Below are 24,239 nucleotides of genomic sequence, written 5' to 3' on the forward strand. Positions count from 1 at the left end.
GTCCCAGTACTGGTGCCAATGTCCCATAAAATAGAACCCCTTCTTCGCACACCAGTCTTTCAGCCACGCATTTCCCTTCCTGATCTGTCTACCCCTATGCCAATTAGCACGTGGTTTGGGTAGTAATCACAAGATTACCACCCATGAGGTCCTGTATCTTAATTTAACTCCTACCTTCTGATATTCCCTCAGCAAGACCTTGTCCCCTTTTATTCCCTATGTCATTGGTCCCAACATGGGACCACGACAATTGTATCTCTCTCTTCACCCCCCCCCCCCCCCCCTCCCTTTTCCAAGTTCCTCTCCAGTTGCTCAGAGATATCATAGAAAGTTTACAGCACGGAAGGAGGCCATTTCGGCCCATTGTGTCTGCGCCGGCCTTTACCTTTGCATCAGGTCGGCAACACACCTTCCTCGACTCTCGGTACGCACTGCAGAGGACACTAACTATCCCCCTAATTATCGAATCTCTGATGACTGCAACCTTTTCTATTCTGCTCGCTCTCGAACTCCAGGGCTCTGAGCTGAGTGGACTCAAGGCAGAGACATTTCCTGCAGATGTGGCCATCCTTGACAGGTCTAACTGTCCACAACTCCCCACATATCACAGACCGACACACAGCCTGCACTGCCAGTTCTAGTTTTTATTTATTTATTTATTTGTTAGAGGAATTAACCTGTTTATTTTAAATAAGTAATTACCTCCTTTTTTAAAGTTACTTCCTATAAATGCATTAAGAATTTGTGCGCTAACATCACATGGATTAATTTCTAGGCCTTTGCTAGCTGCATGTTACATTACTGTGATGTAAAATGACCCACAGATTTTCTGGACGTTCTTCCTCACATTTTTAAACTTTATATTTTATACTTTTTTCATGAGCACAAAATAGAAGTGTTAGAGAACAAAAACATTTTGTAAAACTCCCCCATGGCAAAATTCCCCTTCCGGTGTGTTACTCATCCATACAAACCGGAATGGTACCTCGGCCCACTCCCTCGGCTGTATTTAGGTATCTAGTCTGACACCATTTGCCTCAATTCTCCCACACCCCGAGCTAGGAAGAAGGTAAACGCAAAATCAACAATTGATGTCTTTGATCACTGTGCTGACAGGTTGCACATGGGGGGGGGGGGATTGAGTGGCTGGTGCACACACGGGGGATTGAGTGACTGGTGCACACACGGGGGGATTAAGCGATGGGTGCACACACGGGGGGGGGGGGGGGGATTGAGTGGCTGGTGCACACACGGGGGATTGAGTGACTGGTGCACACACGGGGGGGATTAAGCGATGGGTGCACACACGGGGGGGGGGGGGGATTGAGTGACGGGTGCACACACGGGGGTGGGGGATTGAGTAACGGGTGCACACGGGGGGGATTGAGTGACGGGTGCACACGGGGGATTGAGTGACGGGTGCACACGGGGGGGGGGGGATTGAGTGACCTGGTGCACACACGGGGGAATTGAGTGACTGGTGCACACACGGGGGGATTGAGTGACTGGTGCACACACGGGGGGATTGAGTGACTGGTGCGCACACGGTGGACTGGCGCACACACGGGGGGATTGAGTGCCTGGTGCGCGCACTGGGGGATTGGAGTGACTGCACGCTGGGGGATTGAGTGACGGGTGCACACACGGGGGGATTGAGTGATGGGTGCACACACGGGGGGGATTGAGTGACTGGTGCACACGGGGGGGATTGAGTGGACTGGTGCACACGGGGGGATTGAGTGACTGGTGCACACTGGGGGATTGAGTGACTGGTGCACACACGGGGGGGGGGGATTGAGTGACTGGTGCACACACGGGGGGGGTGGAATTGAGTGACTGGTGCACACACGGGGGGGATTGAGTGACTGGTGCATACACGGGGGGATTGAGTGACTGGTGCACACACGGGGGGATTGAGTGGACTGGTGCACACACGGGGGATTGAGTTGACTGGTGCACACTGGGGGATTGAGTGACTGGTGCACACACGGGGGGAATTGAGTGACTGGTGCACACACGGGGGATTGAGTGACTGGTGCACACTGGGGGATTGAGTGGACTGGTGCACACACGGGGGGGATTAAGCGATGGGTGCACACACGGGGGGGGGATTTGAGTGACTGGTGCACACATGGGGGGGGGAATTGAGTGACGGGTGCACACGCGGGGGGGGGATTGAGTGACGGGTGCACACACGGGGGTGGGGGATTGAGTGACGGGTGCACACGGGGGATTGAGTGACGGGTGCACACGGGGGAGATTGAGTGGACGGGTGCACACGGGGGGGATTGAGTGACGGGTGCACACGGGGGGGGGGGATTGAGTGACGGGTGCACACGGGGGGGGGGATTGAGTGACGGGTGCACACGGGGCGGGGTGATTGAGTGACTGGTGCACACACGGGAGAATTGATTGACTGGTGCACACGGGGGGATTGAGTGACTGGTGCACACACGGGGGGATTGAGTGACTGGTGCACACACGGGAGAATTGATTGGACTGGTGCACACACGGGGGGATTGAGTGACTGGTGCACACACGGGGGGATTGAGTGACTGGTGCGCACACGGTGACTGGCGCACACACGGGGGGATTGAGTGCCTGGTGCGCGCACTGGGGGATTGAGTGACTGCACGCTGGGGGATTGAGTGACTGGTGCACACGGGGGGGGGGGGATTGAGTGACTGGTTGCACACGGGGGGATTGAGTGACTGGTGCACACTGGGGGATTGAGTGACTGGTGCACACACGGGGGGGAATTGAGTGGACTGGTGCACACACGGGGGGGGGGAATTGAGTGACTGGTGGCACACACGGGGGGGGGAATTGAGTGATTGGTGCACACACGGGGGGATTGAGTGACTGGTGCACACTGGGGGAATTGAGTGACTGGTGCACACACGGGGGGGGAATTGAGTGACTGGTGCACACACTGGGGGGGGGAATTGAGTGATTGGTGCACACACGGGGGATTGAGGTGATGGGTGCACCTGGGGGGATTGAGTGACGGGTGCGCACACGGGGGGGGGGGAATTGAGTGACTGGTTGCACACACGGGGGGATTGAGTGACTGGTGCACACACGGGGTGATTGAGTGACTGGTGCGCACACGGGGGGATTGAGTGACTGGTGCACACGGGGGGGATTGAGTGACTGCTGCACACGGCGGGGATTGAGTGACGGGTGCACACACTCGGGGCGATTGAGTGACTGGTGCACACACGGGGGATTGAGTTGATTGGTGCACACACTGGGGGGGGATTGAGTGACGGGTGCACACACTGGGGGGGGGGATTGAGTGACGGGTGTACACACTGGGGGGGATTGAGTGACTGGTGCACACACGGGGGGATTGAGTGACTGGTGCACACGGGGGGATTGAGTGACTGGTGCACACACTGGGGGGGGATTCAGTGGACTGGTGCGCACTACGGGGGGATTGAGTGACTGGTGCGCACACGGGGGGGATTGAAGTGACTGGTGCGCACACGGGGGGGATTTGAGTGACTGGTGCGCACACGGAGGGATTTGAGTGACTGGTGCGCACACGGGGGGATTGAGTGACTGGTGCGCACACGGGGGGATTGAGTGACTGGTGCGCACCACGGGGGGATTGAGTGACGGTGGTGTGCACACGGGGGGATTGAGTTGACGGGTGCACACGGGGGGATTGAGTGACGGGTGCACACACGGGGGGATGAGTGGACTGGTGCACACATGGGGTGGGGGTGATTGAGTGACTGGTGCACACATGGGGGGGATTGAGTGACTGGTGCACACACGGGGGGGGGATTGAGTGGTGTACACACGGGGGGGGGGGAATTGAGTGACTGGTGCACACACGGGGGGGGGGGGGAATTGAGTGACTGGTGCACACACGGGGGGGGTGGAATTGAGTGACTGGTGCACACACCGGGGGGACGGGGGGGGGTGGGGATTGAGTGACGGGTGCACACACACGGGGTGGGGGGAATTGAGTGACTGGTGCACACATGGGGGGGATTGGGTGACTGGTGCACACACGGGGGGGATTGAGTGACTGGGTGCACACACGGGGGGGATTGAGTCATGGAGACATGTCAGTATGAGCAAGTAACCTTCAAGAAGGGGAAAAAAAGCAAAACAGAGATTGAAGAGGGGGACAAACGTCTGAGCCCATGTTATTCTGGCCAGTGGCAGTGTTATATAATAGCTTCACGTAGTATTTCTGAGACTGTAAGATTCATAGCTCCTGTTCTGAAATGTATATTGCCTTTATTACTGTAGCCAGCTGCATTCTCAGAAGTCTACCAGAACATCACAAATGCAGATAGCTGCATTTAGTGACACGTAGAATATGTTTCTCATAATAAGCTACTTACAAGACATTGCTAAATGTTAATGGCATTGTCACTTCAATCAGATGGTCTATTTTTTGTACAGGTTAAAACTTTTTTTTAAGCTACATTTCTTCCCTTCCCTATGTGGCTGGGTGGGGCAGGAGGGGCAGTGTGCTGTCGGGGGCTCTCCATCAATGCTTCTGTGAACCCAGGTGTCGTAAGGTGGCACTATGGGGAAGTTTACCGTTGCGCTTGCCCGCTATCTCTCCCTCTTATCCGTTTAATCCCCACCTCCCAAAATTATTTTAGATTGCTTTCAAGTACGTTGCTCAGGTCAATGTGCATGCTTCAACAAAGCAACATGTCCATGTCCATGTTTTAACCACATCTCGAAGGATCAGTGGCCTACTCCTGTTCCCCTATCGCTGTGTGTTAGTGTAAAGTGGACGGTGACAGGTCACAGATGTGATCCTTTCATTTTGGAGAAAGTACAGTCAGATGTTATTTTCATCACAAAGACCCTGATGCGGATGACATTCAACATTGACTAAACTGAAGGGGAAAAAAGGGTTGCAAAGCAGATCATGCCACTGGAAATGCACTATGCAGAAATGAGAGCCATGTTAACAGGTCAAAGTTTTGTCCAAATTATCTAGTTGGTTATTAACTGCTATGAAGTTGCACAGACACAAAACTAAAGACTAAGGTCTTTCAGTGATCTGCACAAAACACTAAGGGGGAGAAATTCAGTTGTTAGCGCCAGCCGTTAGCACCTTGAGGGTGATAAGTGGGGCGCGAAGCGGCTAGCGCCCGGGCGCGGCGAAACCTGCGCCTCTCGCGAAACTGAGCGGAAGTTTAGCGGTGGCACAAAACCGCAACGCCCACTCAGCTGCGCGCGCAGATCCTTACGTCGTTTCATGGTGCAACGCCCTTGGTGCGCCCCGAACCGGAACTTCAGTGGCGCCCCCCCTTTCCGCCTGGCGCTCCCAGCGACTGGTTGACTGGAACGGTTCCCAGTCGCTGTGGGGTTGGGGGGGGGCACTATTTAAAGGGGGCTCTTCCTGGCTTCTTAGTGGTAGCCATTTTTGGACCACTCCTTCTGTGTGAGAGACAGAGAGATTTGCAGAGAGACAAAGGGAGAGCTTTCTGCATTGAGTCAGCGCTCGCACAGGTACTTCTGGCTTCAGCCCAGAACTTTGCAGTTGGACTGATTTTTCAGTGGCATAGTCTTGAGTGGCCACATATTATGGGGGCTGCAATGGGTGGAAATGTTGGGTTTCTCCATTGCATTGTGTAGGGGGTTTTGGTTTGGGGTTTGTGTCGGGCCAGTCAGGCGTATCTGAGCTGCTGCAGCCCTGTGGGGTTCGAATCGCTTCCCCTCTGGTTCTGACCACCAGACTTATTACGAGCAGCGATATAAACAAAACGAGACCAGTGGTTTGGTGCAAAGAAAACAAATGTTTATTAAAAATAGGGAAAAATAAACACTATACAGAGAAAATCAATATGTATGTAACACAATTACACTTAGCGGGGGAGGAGAAATGGACACATCGAGGGAAAATGACTAAAATGACGATTTTAGCAATCCCCTTAACTCCCACCCTTTACACCTATCTAAGTTGTTTTGCGACGGGCCAGAAAGTTTATGCTCACCAGTCTCGGATGTTAGAACGCCTGCTCCGTGCCCCGTTGCCTGCCGATGTCTTTAGGGTTTTCACCGCCCAGAGCAGAGATACCCCAGTGATTCAAAGGTAACTGTCGGTATCCTGCTTCCCTGGACGGGCTCTTTGTCGTCGATCTTCTTGATGGTAAGGCAGGGCACCGGAGTCCAGGCGAGAGAGAGAGATGGCTTCCCGCGGGACTAGGTATACCCCTCCTGGGAGTCCTTATCACCTGTCCAATCAGCTTGTTTCTTTGTCTGACCTGGACGTGTTGAAGATGATAAAAAGGAAAACGATCTGAGCCTATCGACCTGGATGGCCGGCTAATCGGTTTTTAAACGTCTCTCAAGTGTTTCCCTTTGTCTAACTGGTCTTGAGATGGGGCCATTCCAGTTTGAATGCCCCGTTGATCGTTTTCAAACAGTGTTGAAGTCAGCTAACGAAGGTCTGAATGCAGCTATTACCCGTTGATTATCTGTGCAAACGGCCTTGATGGGTTTTAATCAGAGGCCCGAATGCCACTGTTTGCTTCTCATACATAAATGCAGAAGGCCTGTCTGCCTTCTAATTTCTGGAACATTCCTTCTTTGTCAGTCCAAACCTGAACTTTACAGGCCTTGGCCATGAGGTTGACCGCAGCCATCTTGTTGAGCCCTGGAGCCCTGGATTTTAAACTCAGTCCAGCCAGGGTTTCTCCAATAAGCCAGAAGTAAATCTTCAGGGGAGACATGAAATTTGCGAATCCTTTCAATTGAGAGGGCTCAGAGACGCCGAGAGAGTGCCAATCATGGCCAGACGGAGGAGGGCCAACAGGCGTCGGCACAGGAGGCCTTACCCTCCCAGGCTATACCGCCAGCAGTCCTCCTACCTCAACATGTCTGAGGAGCAGTGTATCGGAGGCTTCGATTCAGAAGGGAGGTGGTCACTGAGCTCTGCCACCTGCTTCAGACAGATCTGCAGCCTCGGCTGAGGAGCAGGACATCTCTGTCGGTGGCAGTGAAGGTGACAGTGGTTCTCAACTTCTATGCCACCGGCTCCTTCCAATCCGCTACTGGGGACATTGCCAATGTCTCCCAGTTCGCGGTGCATTGCTGCATCCGACAAGTCACACATGCCCTCTTCAAAAGGAGACGTCAGTACATTTCCTTCCCCATGACCCTGGACAAGCAGCAAGCGCGCGCAATGGGATTTGTAAGAATAGCGGGCTTCCCCATGGTCCAGGGCGCCATTGACTGCATGCATGTGGCTTTGCGGGCGCCTCAAGAGAATGCCGAGGATTACCGCAACCGGAAGGGGTTCCATTCGTTGAACGTGCAGTTGGTGTGTGACCACAGACAGCTGATACTAGCTGTCAATGCCCACTTTCCAGGCAGCAGCCACGACGCCTTCATCCTGCGCCAGACTTCTGTGGCAGACCTTTTTGAAGCCCCGGCTCACCCAGGAGGCTGGCTTCTCGGGGACAAGGGCTATCCTTTGTGCACCTGGCTGATGACCCCGCTCCGTGCGCCCAGCACCCCTGCTGAAGAACGATACAATGACAGCCATCAAGCGACCAGGAACATCATTGAGCACACAATCGGCGTGCTAAAGCAACGGTTCCGCTGTCTGGACCATTCCGGGGGAGCCCTTCAGTACTCGCCTGACCGAGTCTCCCATTTCGTTGTAGTGTGCTGCATGCTGCATAACCTGGCTATCCTCAGGACTCAGCCACTGCCAGCAGACATTGGAGCACCACCAGAGGAGGAGGAGGAGGAGGAGGAGCACCACCAAGATGGGAGGGAGGCACAAAGTGCAAGGGCCGTCCGTCAGCGGCTTATTGCAAGTCGGTTCTAGGCCCCCTCTGAGGGAATGGCTTGTGCCATTGAAAGAACATGAATGGAATGGTTCCGCAAACCCTGAGCCGGTCAATGCAACAAATAGTTCAAAGAACAAACATGCACAATCTGAATAAAGCCAATTATTTATTTAACAAACTCTGTGCCCTTCCCGCATGACAAAGAAATACAGAGAAACCTCAAAAAAAAAGTCAGACACATAACTGGCTCTCACAACCTGGAGACAATGAACAAAAGAGTTAACCAAAAACGACCATGATCCTCAGCCTTCACTAAAAAAATTCACACCATTTTGCCACACTTCCTACTTTTTGGCCTGCGAGGGTGATCTACTTCGCTTGCGAGATTGGCCCCTTCCCACCCTGCAGCTCCTCCGCAATGGGACCCCAGTGGCTGCAGCAAGGTTGGGGGAAGGCTGCTGAGTGTCAGAAAGTGAGTCGGCAAATGCCTTTGGGGGACGGCCTGGACCAGCTCTGGGCCTGGAGGGCCCAGCTGCTGACTACTACAACTCTGCATGGGCGGCAGCAGTCTGTCCTACGGGTGGTGGCAGCTGCAGTGGAGGAGTGACAGTGTTGGCAGCAGGAATGCTGCCATCCTGACAGAGCACAGGCACTCCCTGGCCGGACAACACACTGGCACTCCCATGGGGCAGCACTGCAGCATGCACAGCAATCTGCTGAAGCACAGCATGCTGGCCTGCTGCGGCGCGGCGAGGGCCCCGGCGAATCCTGCCCGATCCAGCGAGGGTGGCAGCAGTCAGTGCTCGTGTGGCCCTAATCTGTGTCTGCATCAGACCAGCCACTGACTGCATGGCACCACTAAGCACTTGCGTGGAAGTTGCCAGTGCTGCACCGAAGTCCTGCAGACTCTCTGCCTGTGCTGCCCCGAAGTCCTGGACACTCCTTGCCAGTGACTCTATGGAGTCAGGCATCCCCGGAGCTTCACCCTCCTCAGACCCTTCCCCCCCTGCTCCCCTCCAGGGAAGACGTGTCCCCATTATGGCCATGGGCTGCCTCGGCTGAGGGTGGCACTGATGGTCTGGCTTCCTCTTCCTGCTCGCCTTCAGAATCACTCACAGTGGCAGCTTGAGAGCCCGCCTCCTCACCTGGTGAATCAGCATCTGAAAGCAGGGAAATGCAAGAGTTGCTTTAGCGTGAGGACAGGGCGGCAGCGAGGGAGGCTTGAGTGCTGCAATGCACTGTATTGGTTCGATAGTGGCAAAGGATGCTGGTGTGAGGCACAAGTGGAAGGAGAGAGGTCAAAAAGGTGATGACCTTACCATTGCTGTCCAGAACGGGGTCGGCATTTCCAGTGGTGACGGGGCCAATCATCCGGCCTGCCATAATCCGTTCTACTCGCTGCTCCAGATCGCTGAGGTCTTTAAGGTCAGGACGGCCTCCCCCGGTCCATTACTGCTGCCTCCTATTGTGCGCCAGCTTGCCCTGCAAGAGAAAGGACGGGCTCTGAGTACAGTGTGAAGCCCTGATCTTGGCTGCACTGCCTCCCATGGTTGAATAGCCCTTACAGTGTGTAAAGTGGTGAATGTGCATGTGAGTTTCATGAAAGGCCCATAGGTGTTGGATGAGGGCTGGGCATTGGGGCTTTCAGGACCCTTTGGCCATAAAGTGAGGTGCACATGCAGGGATGAAGAGGATACTGGAAAGGGTACTCACCCTGACAATCTGAGTGAGGTCGTTGAACTTCTTCCTGCATTGCACAGCGGTCCTAGGTACCATGCTGCTGGAGGTCACTCTGTGTGCCACCTCCCTCCAAGCTTTTCGATATTCGTTGGGCAGCGGCCTCCTGCCACTGTCCGGAAACAGGATAGATCGCCTGCGCTCCACTGCGCCAACCAGAACCTTCAGGGGCCCCCTCACTGAACCGCTGCGCTCGCTCCCTGGCCCTCTCCATGGTCCTAGGTGTTAGAATGTGGCAGCAGGCCTGTCCAGGCCGAGAGTCGGGGCTCCAATGTGCAGGGTGTGGCTGCAAGCCAAATCGACCCTCCCCCTTTAAGAGGTGACCGGCGCCAGCGTGTCTGCCTGCAATCGCTAACTGGCCGCACCTGCGCTGCGCCCGCCCTCGGTGGTAGCGCCTCGCCTCTCCGGCTTAGCGCCTTAGGACAGTCGTGCAGCGCCTGCTTTAGCGCACCAAGCACCTCTTGGGGCGAAGCAAGTCAATTTCGCTGAAGGTGGCGATAATTTGCGCCGGGTGCTAAATTTAGCGCACGCTCGACTATAACGCCCCAAATGTGGCGATACTGAATTTCTAGGCTTAAAACTTTTTATTTCGAATTTCCAAGAATTGCAGGTTTTTAAAAAAATGAAAACTACACACCTATTCCAGATGTATTTAGGACTTATCTAAGGTGAGGGGCAAGATTTCTTCTGTGGGCTAAGTGTAAACCAGTTCTTTATAAATGCATTTAAGATTTTGCTACATTTAGCACACAGAGGAAATCTTCTCCCAATCACAGATTATTTTTAAAAACCAGGGAATTTATATTGGTTTATTGGGAGGGAAATGTTATTAATTGTAGAGGTAAAGAATAAGCTTATGTATGCTGTTCCCATAGATAATAGGATCTACATGCAAATGTCATCCTATCCCAGGGAGAGCTGAAAGTGTCACGAGTAGCATTGTTAAAGTAGGCTTTGAGATTCTGAGCCTATAGTTAACTTGAGCTATAAATTGTGCTTTAGAAACCAATTATAACTTTAGAAAACCTTTTTGTGTATTTTAGTCTGATAAACAATGCCCCACCCCCCAATTCAAGTGGATTCTACTCTGGGTGACTTCCTTCCTCAGGTTGTGGAGCCAGCTAATCATGAAAAAAAAGACTTGCATTTATGTAGCGCCTTTCACGACCACTGGACGTCTCAAAGCGCTTTACAGTCAATGAAGTACTTTTGGAGTGTAGTCACTGTTGTAATGAACTGATGAAGCATGATCAAGCTCCATCCAGCGTGAGGAGGATGTGTGAAAGGTTCCTCAGGGTGCTGACAGATTGGCAAACCAGCTTGCTGGGTGATAGTAAGGCTGACTGATCCAATCGCCCATGAGGGTAACGCACTATGCTTCACTGGTGCAAGCTGCAGTACACCGTGCATTTGAAGAAGGCAGCTGATGCACAAAGGCTTCGTTTAACAGGAACTGTCCAAAAACTAGGACACCATGATTCTGGGTGACATTGGCTGACGCTGAAGGAAGCTAATAACTACTTTAAAGGCAAAAATCATTATAGTATAGGAAAGCTTACACTAGAACACCGATATAGGACGGTTAGGGGTTTAATTTCCTCTAGTAATACACTGGTAATGCTTATACTGATTAATGTCTGCATTAAATTAGTGAACAAAGAAATGTTACACAGACACATTAACCAGTGCACTACCAGTGGAAATTAAACTCCAGTATGTATGCCTCCCTTTCTAACACAGATTCCATATAATGCCCTCCCATATGCTACCTTCTTTGATATAACATGCACTATTGGAATCTCCCTGACAGCATCTTATACGCCCTTTAGGGTCTGAGGACTCCAATTTTGATAAATCAATGATTGATATCATCTATGATTATATGTTACAGATATTGCACGGAATTAATATTCTTGATTGATTGATTGCAAATGTTAGGAGTCCAAGAAGCACGCACTTTGTCAAACTGACAAAAGCCTTGCAGGAACAGAGAGAGTTAATAACAGGCCATTATGTAAAAATTATGCAAAGGTGAGTGATCTATTGGCATTAAGCTAAATATAGGTTTTGAGAAAACGGTAGAGCACAGCTTTGAAGCTTGGTACTGCTGTTTCCCTCCTCTGTGTCAGCAATTTATAAATGTCACACTGATGTGTTTGGTGGTCTGTGAAGGAAAAGTAAACTAAGAGTTTAGAGAGGGCAACAGGCCTAAAAATAAATAATGGTGAAAATCAACATTACTTCTGATCAGCCGGTAGCAGGATCGCAGCCTGTCAGTCACTATGCTGCAGGAGGACTGGCAGGTTCCCTAACAAATAAAACACTTTTTAGGAATTGTGATAAGAGTGAAGCTCTAGCTTATCATGGGTGCTACTAACATTTTGGTAATGCATTACAGTGATTGCCATCACCTCGGCGGTAGTCACACCTAACATGGAAAGTATTTCAAAAGATTACAAGATAACAATGGATGAGGAACGTCATTCAGCACATCTGATTCACCATCCAGAAAGATCCCAGTGCTCCTTCCCCACGTTCAAACATCCAATTGTTCCTTAGATAACTCCATGGTGTTTACCCCAAATACTCCAGCCAGAAGTTTAGTCCTCATGTTGAACACTGTGTGTCAAGAAACGTTTCCTGATATCTGTCCTAAAAGCATATGCTAAATAGTGATGACTATGTTTATTTATTTTAAAAAGTGAAGAGTTTTCAGGATAGCACAATGAAGACAAGGGTGCAGGTCACACGGGAATAGTGTAAGGAACAAAAAGGAAATGGATCACCCTCAATTATTTTTCTATAGTTACCCACAAACAAGACTTTTGCCTGATATTTAGGAGAAATCCAGCTGTCACATTGCAGCATTTCATCAAAACGGCAGCAACATTGTGCCACCTTCGACACATCATTCTAGTCAGGTTTTCTGGTTAATACTTGCTGGCTGCACAAAAACTTGCCTCAAGTCGGTCATTAGGAGGTGTCGATAGTGACCAGATGTAATCACATCCTCACAGGTGAATAGATGGTAGGGGCAAATAGAAAAAGTGACTATTAAAACAAACTCTCCCCGAGCTAAACTTGTACATTATATCAATGTTCCTCTTCCCCACCTCTCATTTTTAATCCATTTTCTCTCTATCTGCATCACATCCCATTCAGAGTGAGGGGACAGGCAGCTAAGTTGCTCTCTCCCTTGTGGCTCTTAACCAGCTGCTAACAAATGTACAAGAGCATCCCTGGTATAATAAAACCTTTAACATTTTCCCACTCTACCTGGGGGAAAGCACCTAACCTCTGTCCTCTTGCTCCCCCTGCTCTCTCTCTGCACCACCACCTCCCTTCAACATAAGCTAAGGCTGAGGAATTTGCCAACATGAGAAATCACATACTGTACTCGCATTCCACTCCATGCTGGAGTAGGATTGCCACCCATCTGGTTTGAAGCAGATAATCCAGTTTTTGAGTGGGAATTTATAATGTAAATCAGTCATAAAAGATTATGAAGGATTATAACCCTGCCCATCCGGCAGTGAACATGGCCAGTGTGACTTTCCCACACCAATGCCGCTGCCTTCCCATGGGTTCCGATATTAAACTGCTTGCCTGAGCAGCCGAGAGGAACACCCACCGTGAAGGCAGTGTGGTCCCCCATTTATATATGGAGATCGGGTTCCAAATGACCTAAATGGAGCCCAGTTGCAATTTTAACCAAAGGCTTGAGCTTCCCCGCCAGGCCAACTTAGCAGCAAGAGGAGCCGGGACCAAAAGAGGTGCAGAAAGGGAAGTGGTTTTTATTTTGTTTCTTTGCAGGCCAGGAGGAGCAGGAGTGCCTCTCTGGCCTCAGGCTGCGGATGGCTGGACGGTTTGCTATAATCATAATCATAATCAACTTTGTCATTGTTAGTGCACAAGTGCAGTACAACGAAATGTAGGCTTGCGGCTCCCGAGAGTGTACATTTAGATTAAGACATTTAAACATTCAACATTCATTTGGCTTGTAATACATTAACATAAACATAATAAAGTGCGGGTTACGCCCGCACGAGGCTAAAACTCATTAAAAATGAGAATAAATTTCTCATTTACTTCTGTGTTTCACAAATTAAAGTTTTCAATTAATTTTAGTCAATAGAAAAAGCAATCATTAAAACTCCAGCCATGACTTCACACATGCCCCACCCTTATCCTCTGAGGCTGTAACCCAACCCCTCCCTGAAACTGCACCATCTACCAACAGTCAGCCTATTATGTAAGGAGACAGATGTGCTTTCATAGAGCAGAACTGGTTCTGCCGATTCCTATTGGATCTCAAACTTTGAAACATGATATCAAAAAATCCTCAAAATTGCAGCTTACTAAATTTAGAATAGTTGTTTTTCAGAAACAACAAAAAGTTTCCTTAGGAGCCAGGCTGAGGAGGTTCCCTAACAACAAAGGCAGCAACTATGGTGATTTGATTAACGCCGCTTCCTGCTACATTTTAAACAAAGGAATCTGTAAACAAAGCTGACTTTAATTCTGTGTGTCAGTTACAGATATGCAAATAATCATTCTTAAAAGGCTTCATTTCAAAACATCTCCACAGCTCATCTTCTTCAAAACACAAAAACTGTGTAAGTGACTTGAGTTAGGTGGCTGAGTGATCTAAGGCGCTACATTCAGATCACCTGTCTCACAAGGGTTTGAATCCCAGTCCTGACACTGTTATTTGAAATCTGGAACTCTTTTGTGCCAACCCCCTCAAAAAAAGCTGTTGAGGCTAGGTTAATTGAAAAATTCAAAACTGAGATTGATAGATTTTTGTTATGCAAGGTTATTAAGGGTTAAGGAACCAAGGCATGTAGATGCTGTTAAGATACAGATCAGCCATGATCTAATTGAATGGCGAAACAGGCTGAAGGGGCTGAATGGCCTACTCCTTTTCCTATGATAGGACGTACTATCCAGAATGGTTTCCTGCAGGGTTGCTTCTGACAGGCAGGCAAACCTTTTTGGGACTTGAAAGCAACTATGCATGCATGATTCTTGCACAAGCATGGTTTTCTGTTGTTGCATAGTCTATTGTGCAGTTTAAATGGGGTATATTTGGTCACAAATGAACTGCATTATATTACAGAACCAGTTCTGCAATATATGTGGCATATGAAAAGTCAGAAGGTGGCTACAGGCAACCTAAAACATTCTCGAAATGTTATTTTTGATGAATAAACTTTACTTTTCATCTGCTATCCTCTGCATCTCAATGAGAATGTGGATCCGTTTCTGCAGAGATTTCAATTGTCATTAAATGGGTATCATAGCACTTTATACCCCATTAAAATAAAATAAGTTATTATGTACCTATGGCACAAGGTCACCAACTGGTCTGAGTCTTTAGATGATAGAAGTCAAAGGGGGAGAAATTGGGTGAGTAGCGCCACTTGTTAGCGCCTAAAGAGGCAGGCAGTGGCTGTAGCGCCACTGGCTGCGCCTCCCGCGATATTGAGTTGGGGCGATAATGGTGGCGTTAGCCTTTTGCGCTGCGCCGCCACCGATGACGTCATCGGTGTGCGCAGCGCCCCATTCGCGATATTTGGTAGCGAACGGCGCAGTTGCGCCGTTCGCTACCTGCGCCCGGTTCACGGGGCCTTACCGTGCCGGCAGCGGCGCAAGTTAAGGTGGAGGTGCGGGGCGGCCGCCTTTTTCGGCGGCCGCCTGCCAGCACCTCCGTCCCCGGCCTCCTAACCCCCTCCCCCGTGGCATTGCCGGCTGTTTCCCGAGAGCCCGGCACTTCTCCTTGGTGCCGGGCTCATTTGCCGGGATCGCGCTGTTGCAGGCACCTCCCCCTTAACAGTGGGAGGAAGGCCTGCAGTACCGCAGCGTGCCGTGCCGCAGCGTGTGGCGCTGCGGCACGTAGCGCTGCGAAATTCAGTTTCAGCGCCCTAAGAGGGACGCGGAGCGCCTCGAGCCTCGCCCAGTCTCCCTCGAGGGGCAATGAAACTGAATATCTGACGATCGCTGAAGCCTCAAACGCTGTGCTAAATCCTGCGCTCAGGCGACTTTTGCGCCACTTTGGCGCCCCAACCCAATTTCTAGGCCTAATAATTTTAGGCTAATGATCCAATGCCAATCTAGAAACCCATTTGTCTGCTTGCTTTTAGCATTGATATTTCCCCAAAACAGAACAGGTGTTAAAACCAAAAATCAAATGCTATTCTTCACCACCAGTATACTAAGTGCACATATGGCCCAGAAATTCGGGTCGGGGGCTTCCCGAGGGTGCAAGCCCCCGACCTGCACTTACCTTGCGCTCCGGCAGTTGAGCTCTGGGCTCCCGTGGAATTCTGCTCCGGGGCCTGCTCCAACTCCCGGCACGCTGTGCTTGCGTGTCCCAGGGGCGTAGTTAGTGCGATGCGTCCCCTGGGATCACGTGAGCCATGGGCAGCCAATCAGAGGAGGGAAAAGCCCATTCATAAGATTGACAGGAAGACCTGTCTAAACTTATGAATATACGGGCCCCAAAATAACTAAACCTTCAAATAATTTTTTTTTTAAATCACACTTTTTAAATGAACTATAAATGACATTAAATAACTATTTTAAACAATAATTTAAATTTTTGAAAAAATAATTTTATAAAAAAACGGGGCTAAAAATAAACTTACCTTGCTTTAAAGTATTTTAAAATAATAAACCTGTGGAAAAAATGTTTTAATTTTAATTAATTGACCACTTACCTTTTAAAATGCAGGCCTTACGCCTGGTTTTTACATTTCTAAAATCTAAAGACTTACCCTCACGGAAAAACCTGTAAATTAAAAAAAACATAAGTTCAAAGCGCAAGCACAGACTCCCGCGCGCACGCGTTCGACCTCTGAACTCCTTCATTCAGAGGAACGGAAGTGCCGGTTTCCCGCGCATGCGCAGTGCATGCAAGAAACCGGCACTTCCATCGGGTCCACGCGTGAGTACCCCGTGCATACTCACACGTTGGGACCCGAATTTCTGGGTTCAGATCCAGCGTAGACCAAGGACATGAAAGTCCCTTCTTTGTGCTAGCTTTAGAGTCCAATAAGAAATGAGTTTGGGACAATTTCACCCACAAAATTCCCAAAAAGAAAACTAAGCATGCTACAATCCAGTCTCACCAGAGCATCCCCTTCTCTTATGTGAGATGTTTTGTTTCCCAAATCAATCATCCTGATGGCTTCTCTGAGTGAGATTGCCAATAATTGTTAAATTCTGGATAGTTTTGTGCTGTGGACCTATACCCACTGGGAATGAGGTTGACTTGCCAAATTAATTTCACGTAGGATCCTTGCAGTTCACACAAAGAGGAGACCTTCATGCCATCTAGGTTGGACTCAAATTTAGGGCCCACTGCATCATCCAAGTCCCCATTGGCTTGCTTGTAAGCAGTCTCCAAAAGTGGAATCCATTACGATGACTAAGACTACTCGATCAGTAAACAATATCAATCAACAAGATAGGAAGGCATCAAATTGATGCCTTCCTTTCATCAAATGGCAGTAAACTTCCTGGTTTGTAAGAGGGTTTAAATGCTTGCAAAAAATAGAGTAAGACTAAAATTTCCTCAAGAAAAACTTAAATTTTTTATTGTGCAATTTACAATCCCCCTCCACCACCACCCCACCCCCCCCAATGAGGAAGTGCCAATTGTGTTGTCCAAAACTAAGTGGAAGTTTGTCCATGTACTGCGCACATGCTGATTTACACTTAAAACTGTAGGAATTTTCTGACGTATTAAAAGGAACTGCTTGGCTCGAGTTGAATTCCGGTGAGTGCTTTCTCTTTTACAGGCGCAAACCTTCTGTTTCCTCAGCTATCCAATCTAGGTCACACAGATTTCCTGACAACACAAAAAAAAACAATGTCTTCCCCTTGCCCCGACAGACTAAGTTCATCTCCCTCTGTTCAAGTCTTGAAAATGAAAAAGAAAGTCAAACTCGCTCAATTCCAGAAAAACTTACAGCTGATCCAAGCACATTTCTGTCTGCTGACAGAAGGCCAGGATTCTATTGTGATCATGAACCGAACGGAATACAGCTCTTCATGCAAAATCTTCATCCAAACATAAAATTCCAATTAGTTCCATGTATTTTTTTTATTTGCCGGTAGAGATAGTATCTAGTACAGTAGTGCCTTTTTTTCCTTCTCCTCTCCAGTACATCAAGAAAAATAATATTTATATAATTGAAATGAAGAAATAAAACTAGTATGGCTGCAAATATACTTGGGATCTGGGGGGGTGGATATCCACCAAAGTTCATGGGGCCGGGAGAACTCGCTTGTTTTACATGGGAATGGTGAGTGGCTGTGCCACGAGGGAGCCCACCATAGGAAAGAGGCCGAAAGGTCCAGTGGAGGTTGCCAGGCTAAGAGGGTTTTCAGCCCCGCTTTGAAACAAAATGAAACTGCCCCAGAGGCCACCTTGGTAAGGGGATTGTAGTTAACTTTTTTTTAAATAGTTCCTCTTCAGGGATCCATTTGAGCTACACTTCTGCTGGTCAGCATGTTACATCTGGTCTCACCAAGTATACATCCACTGACCCATGCCGGTCCCTCTGAGCCAGGGACACAGGAACTCCCAACATAGGGAGCCATTGGTTGTGATAACCTTTGTTTAGGGCAGGTGGAAGCCAACAGGCCATCTCGAATACTCCAACACTAGGTCAGGACTCGGCCTATTTAGGTCCCGGCCAAATTCCTGCCCTTCTGACGTACTCGTGTCGAAGTTACGGCAGGATTGCGCTGGAGATATATTAGATAAATATGTGCAGAGGAAATTAAACCCATAGATGTGCAGTAGTTTTCATATCTAGCAATAATTATGAATTCTGTACATTATAATATAAAGGCTACAAAGAATAATAAATGGCTATGAGGTAAACAAGGAAGCAGTTGAATTTCACAGTTACAATGACATTCAGAAATGCTTGAATTTTGAGTTCTCCAGTGCCTTGTGTTGTAATGAACCACTCAGATTAGGAGGGCTCTAGGTTTGATCTTTGATCTGTGCCATGTTAGCTAATAGAGATAACAGTAAAGGGGCTTCTTTTGGCTACAAAAAAAAAAGCCAGGGTTCCTGCTGATGATAACTATCCACTGACTCCAGCTGGAAAGTAGAGCTGAGGTAAAGATTAGATGAGGCTTGACTGCATTGTGCCCCTTTGGTTGTATAGCCCACCAATACTCATTGTCCAGGCTCATGATATGAAGAAAAATCACTGAAGGTCTACCACTACCCATATAGCAGTAGTGCAGAATGAGTAACTGCCTTCAGGAGAAAGCAATTCAGGTCGAAGATTGGAAGCAGGACTCTAGGATTGTTTGTGAATTTTTTTAAGTTGCCCTTTTTGAAATCATTTTGAATCCAGTGGTAACTGCAGCATTAAACATCCCTTTCCTCCCTGTCAAAAGCCAGCTATAAATTGATTTGAGACACAATTTAATGCATTTCCAGAGAATAAAAGGATTGAGGGACTTGGTAAGAGAACAGCTATATGGGGTTGGCTATGTAGAGCTCTTTCTCTAAGCTTTTTGCCTTGCTACTCCTCTCCCATGTTTCAAAAGCCTCTTGTACTGGCTGTGCTAGACGTGCTCCTATCTAGTTATCCAGCAAGTTAAACACTCATTCAAAATAATTCTTCTTGAAGCGGTTGCTGTTTTGAAGCTTTTACTTGAACAAATTTGTGAAACTGTAAACAAAGACAAAGTATGTTTTGTACATCAACTGAGTACTATACATTTGATATTACATAAGATATAAACATATTTACAACAGTAGAATGGACTAATTGTATAACTAACTAACATTTGAACTAACTTCTGTAACTATTAAATATTAACCTTTTATAAACATGGTATTATCAAAATATTACTCTGACAACATTGCTATTATGCTAAGAACCAAAGATACTCACAGATATTGCGTTTGGCCTAACATATGAAGTCAGATTACACTGGATTGTAAATGGAACCTCTCATAGCAAATTCTCCATTACTCAAGTCAGGTTCTTCCTGGTAAAACTGCTTCCTGGGGTCAACAGGAAGAAAGGTAGGAAGGTCAAATGACCTCTCACAGGAAGAAAGGAAGGAAGGTCAAATGACCTCTCACAGGAAGAAAGGAACAAAGGTCAAATGACCTCACACAGGAAGAAAGATCAGATGACCTTTCCAGCATACAAACTGTTAACACAATAACCACCACCAGAGGGTGCTATCTACACACATAAATGTTCATTGGTCCAGAACACCTCTTAAAGTCCCATCACTTCTACTGAGCTCCCCATCTTATCTTCTCATTTTCCTGCTGTCCTCTTCTAAAATACTCTGACACATTCTCTTACGTGAGGGCTACCAACGCACTGTGGCTAAAGTGTGTACCATCTACGAGATGCACTGCAGCAACTCGCCAAGGCTTCTTCGACAGCACCTCCCAAACCCGCGACCTCTACCACCTAGAAGGAGAAGGGCAGCAGGCGCATGGAAACACCATCGCCTGCAAGTTCCCCTCCAAGTTGCACACCATCCTGACTTGGAAATATATCGCCGTTCCTTCATCGTCGTTGGGTCAATATCCTGGAACTCCCTCCCTAACAGCACTGGGAGTACCTTCACCACACAGACTGCAGCAGTTCAAGAATATAGCTCACCACCATCTTCTTCAGGGCAATTAGGGATGGGCAATAAATGCTGGCGTTGCCAACGACGCCCACATCCCAGGAATGAAAAAAATAATAAATGCAAATTATTGCATAGAATTCCTGATAATGTTGAATACTTAAATGTAAGATCCTGATTGAAGCATAAAATATTCCTTGATTATATGGTTTCTTCCTAATCATAAATTGCAGATCATTTGCATAATTGTATTAATGAAGAGCTGTCAATACACTGCCTGTGTGCAGCTGGAGACAGCAGCACAGTTTGGAATGCCTTTGAGTAAATTATAGGGTATTTGTGAATTGTTGGCTGTTGTTGTTTTAACTGAATCATTGAAGTAATGATTAACACAGACATTGTACAGAGATTTCTAAATTAACTGGTTTTGTGTGGAGATTGTAAAAGTCCCTACTGGCTTAATTCAGATGTTATAAGATTTCCAACAAAAACATGTTGTGCCTATAGTGCTAATAGTGTCAGATTGGCTTGGTTCATAGCATTCTTGCAAATGAGTCAGAATGTTGTGGGATAACATTTTTCTCCAGGCATTGAGCATAAGCTGGCAGTTCAGTGCGATAATGTGGAATTCTGCATTGTTAGAGGTGCAATCTTTCAGATAAGATGTTAAACTGATGCCCCGTTGGCCCATTTCAGTGGATTTGGAGGATATTAAAGATCCCATGATCCTATTTGAAGAGAAGGGAGTTTTTCCAGTGTCATGATCAACATTCCTGCATTGACCAACACTGTCAAAAACTCATTGTTGTTTGTGCGATCTTATTGTATTCAAAATGGCTGCCTATTTACTTACAGAATCATACAGTGCAGAATGAGGCCATTCGGCCCATCATACCTGTGCCAACTCTTTGAAGGAGCTATCCAATTAGCCCTGCTCCTTCCCATAGCCCTATAATTTCTCCTTTTCAAGTATATATCCAATTCCCTTTTGAACCTGCTTCCATCACCCTTTCAGGCAGTGCTTTCCAAATGATGATAATTCGCTGTGTAAAGAAAATTCTCCTAATTTTCCCCCCCCCCTGGATTATTTGGAAATTATGTTAAATCTGTGTTCTCTGGTTACTGTCCCTCCTGCCAATGGAAACAATTTCTCCCTATCTACTCTTAACAAAATACATCATAATTTTGAACGCCTTTATTAAATCTCCCCTTAACCTTCTCTGCTCTAAGTAATTAAATTAAAGTAATCCATTGTGTGTGAGTGCTTTAACATGTGATAATGTGCTAAATAAATGCAAGTCTTTCTTTATTGGACTCTCACTTAGACGATTATCAGATTCTAACTCCCTTTTTACCTCATTTTGGGCTTGCAGGTATTTTATGGGAAATTCCTGGATTTCTTTTCTGTTTCCTGAGCAGCATTATTATCCACATTCATTCAGAGAGAAGTCACAGTGATAACAGAAATAACCATACAGCTGTGTCAATCTGAAATGCTCTCTATTTAAGTAGAAATGGTTGATGTTGAGTGGATATGAAGACTGCTGTTGAGTGTACAATGAGTCTGCTGAGTGATCACTGATCAGTTATGGTTGAGCAACTACTAAGCCTTCTTGCCCATTTGGCCCGTTAAATGCGTATTTTTATATAAAAGCTCAGCTAGTCCCTATTAAAACTGCATTGGTGTGCTGATGCAATGACATGCATGTAATCTTAAACAGGTTCATAACCCTGAGAATTTATTGCATTACAGACTACATCTACCAATAAAGCACATCACAAATTAACAGAGCAGTGCAGAAGGGTCAATGCCATAGTTTGTGTGGCAGTAAGGTAGATGGTGATGCAGGAAATGTCATGGGGAAGATTTTCTCTGGTCACTAGGTGTTAGCAACATCACAAGCACAGCAGGCAGCCTTCTACTTCCATTTTACTAAAAATATGGGAAATTTTCCTGTGATGCTAACACATGGGGGTGAAATTGGTCAATGCCAGTAGCAAAACATGATCGCGAATCGGCAGCCCGTTTTACACTGTGCTCAATTTTCTTTTCCACAATGGAAATGGCACAATATAAAATTGGCTTCCGATTTGCTATCAGCATATATCGCTACTGGCATTGTGTGGAGGTGAAATGTAAATAGATTAAAGGTAAGGTTTAAGGATTAAGGGCAACCATTAAATGTAAACGTCACAATGGAGCAGGAGGTTAAGATGTGGTAGGAAAAAATAAAGACAAGGCAAAGCAAGCCCATCTGCAGCAGGTGGGAAAGTGGAGTTGAGGTCGATGATCAGCCAGGATCTTATTGAATGGCGGAGCAGGCTCGAGCTGCCGTATGCCCTACTCCTGCTCCTAATTCTTATGTTCTCATGTTCTTAGCTCTGACCCAGACCCTGTGAAGCCAGTTCCATGCACCCATTACTACATATAGATTCATAGAATCTTACTTCACAGAAGGAGGCCAGTGGGTCCGTCGTGCCTATGCTGGTTCTTTGAAAGAGCTGTCCAATTTAGTCCCACATGCCAGCTTTTTCCCCATAACCCTGAAATTAGTCCTCTTCAAGGACTTGTCCATTTGCCTTTTGAAGGTTCCTATGGAATCTGATTCCACCAACCTTTTTAGGTAATGCGTTCCAGATCTTAGCAACCCTCTGAAGAAATTTCTCCTCCAATTATTTTACCAATTATTTTAAATCTATGACCTCTGGTTACCGACCCACTTGCCAGAGAAAACAGTTTTCCCTACTTGGTCTATCAAAACCCGTTAATTTTGAATACCTCTGTTAGGTCTCTCCTCAACCTTCTCTGCTCTAAGGAGAATAATCTCAGCTTCTCCAATCTCTCCAGATAACTGAAGTCCCTCATCCCTGGTATTATCCTGGTAAAGCTCCACTGTACCCTCTCCAGGGCCTTGACATCCTTCCTAAAGTGTGGTGCCCAGAATTATACACAATACTCCAGCTGAGGCCTAAACAGAGGTTTGTGAAGGTTTAGCATGACTTCCTTGTTTTTGTATTCAATGCCCCTATTTACAAAGCCAAATATCCCATTTCTTAACCGCCTTATCAATGTGCCCTGCCACTTTCAAAGATTTGTGAATTGGTGTAACAATTGTCAGTAATATGGGTTTTGTTGTTTGATGATCAGCTTGCTGTGATTGGGGTGCTTCTGAAGAACCCTCCGGTATAATGGTTGTCAGACCTTCACACTTATTTGTGCCTGTTGCCACAATCTACCTGGAGAGGTGGATCCTCTGCCTGCACTAATTGCCTGAAAAAGCAAGGTTTGGTCAACTCTGACTGCAAGTGGGTGCGCTGATACCAGCAGGTGGGCACAGAGCACCTCTCGTACATCATGACCTAACTGCGATCCCGCAGCAGCCTCCCTTCTCATCAGTTCACAAAGAGTTCCCACTGGCTGCAACAGTGTGGTAGAGAAAATAGGCCTCAACAAAGCAAAAATGTTTGTGGCCATTTATGTTTACTCACCACCTGGCAACCCTGGCTGCACAGTGTACAATGTTACTGATGCACAACACTCTTTAAAGAAAGGGTTACAAAAATTGAAAGCCAGTTAGTTCCTGCTGCTGCCAATCTACACACAAATAGGGCTAATAATGCAATGGTAGGTGTAAAGTCTGTGGGTTGTGCAGTTAATAAATACACAGACTTCAGAAGTAACAAACAAAACAGGTCTTTACTATTCGAAGGTCCGGGCGAATCTGCCCCAGCAATCCTGCTACAACACTTATATACTGGTGTGGTCACTATCGGTATTACAGTATACAGAAGCCAAACAAATAGTGCCACACCTAAAGTAGTTCCCTTAAAGGTGAACGGTTACATTCAATAGTTCCCTTAAAGATAGACGGGTACATACACTACAATCCTCCCTTTTTAGCTTATTACTTACAGAGTCCCCGTTAAACATACATATCTTCAACTTCCTATAAAACAAATTACAGATATAATCTCGGTGGAGTCAATGTCATATAAAACAATTTACAAATATAATCTCGGTGGAAACAGTTCACAGGTTCAGTCTCTGCGGAAACAGTTCATAGATTCAGTCTCTGATCTTGACTCGTTCCGAACAAC

Source organism: Somniosus microcephalus, chromosome 1 (assembly GCF_052327205.1).
Source record: "Somniosus microcephalus isolate GS21.2 chromosome 1, FLI_Smic_1.0, whole genome shotgun sequence".
NCBI classification, from domain to species: Eukaryota; Metazoa; Chordata; class Chondrichthyes; order Squaliformes; family Somniosidae; genus Somniosus; species Somniosus microcephalus.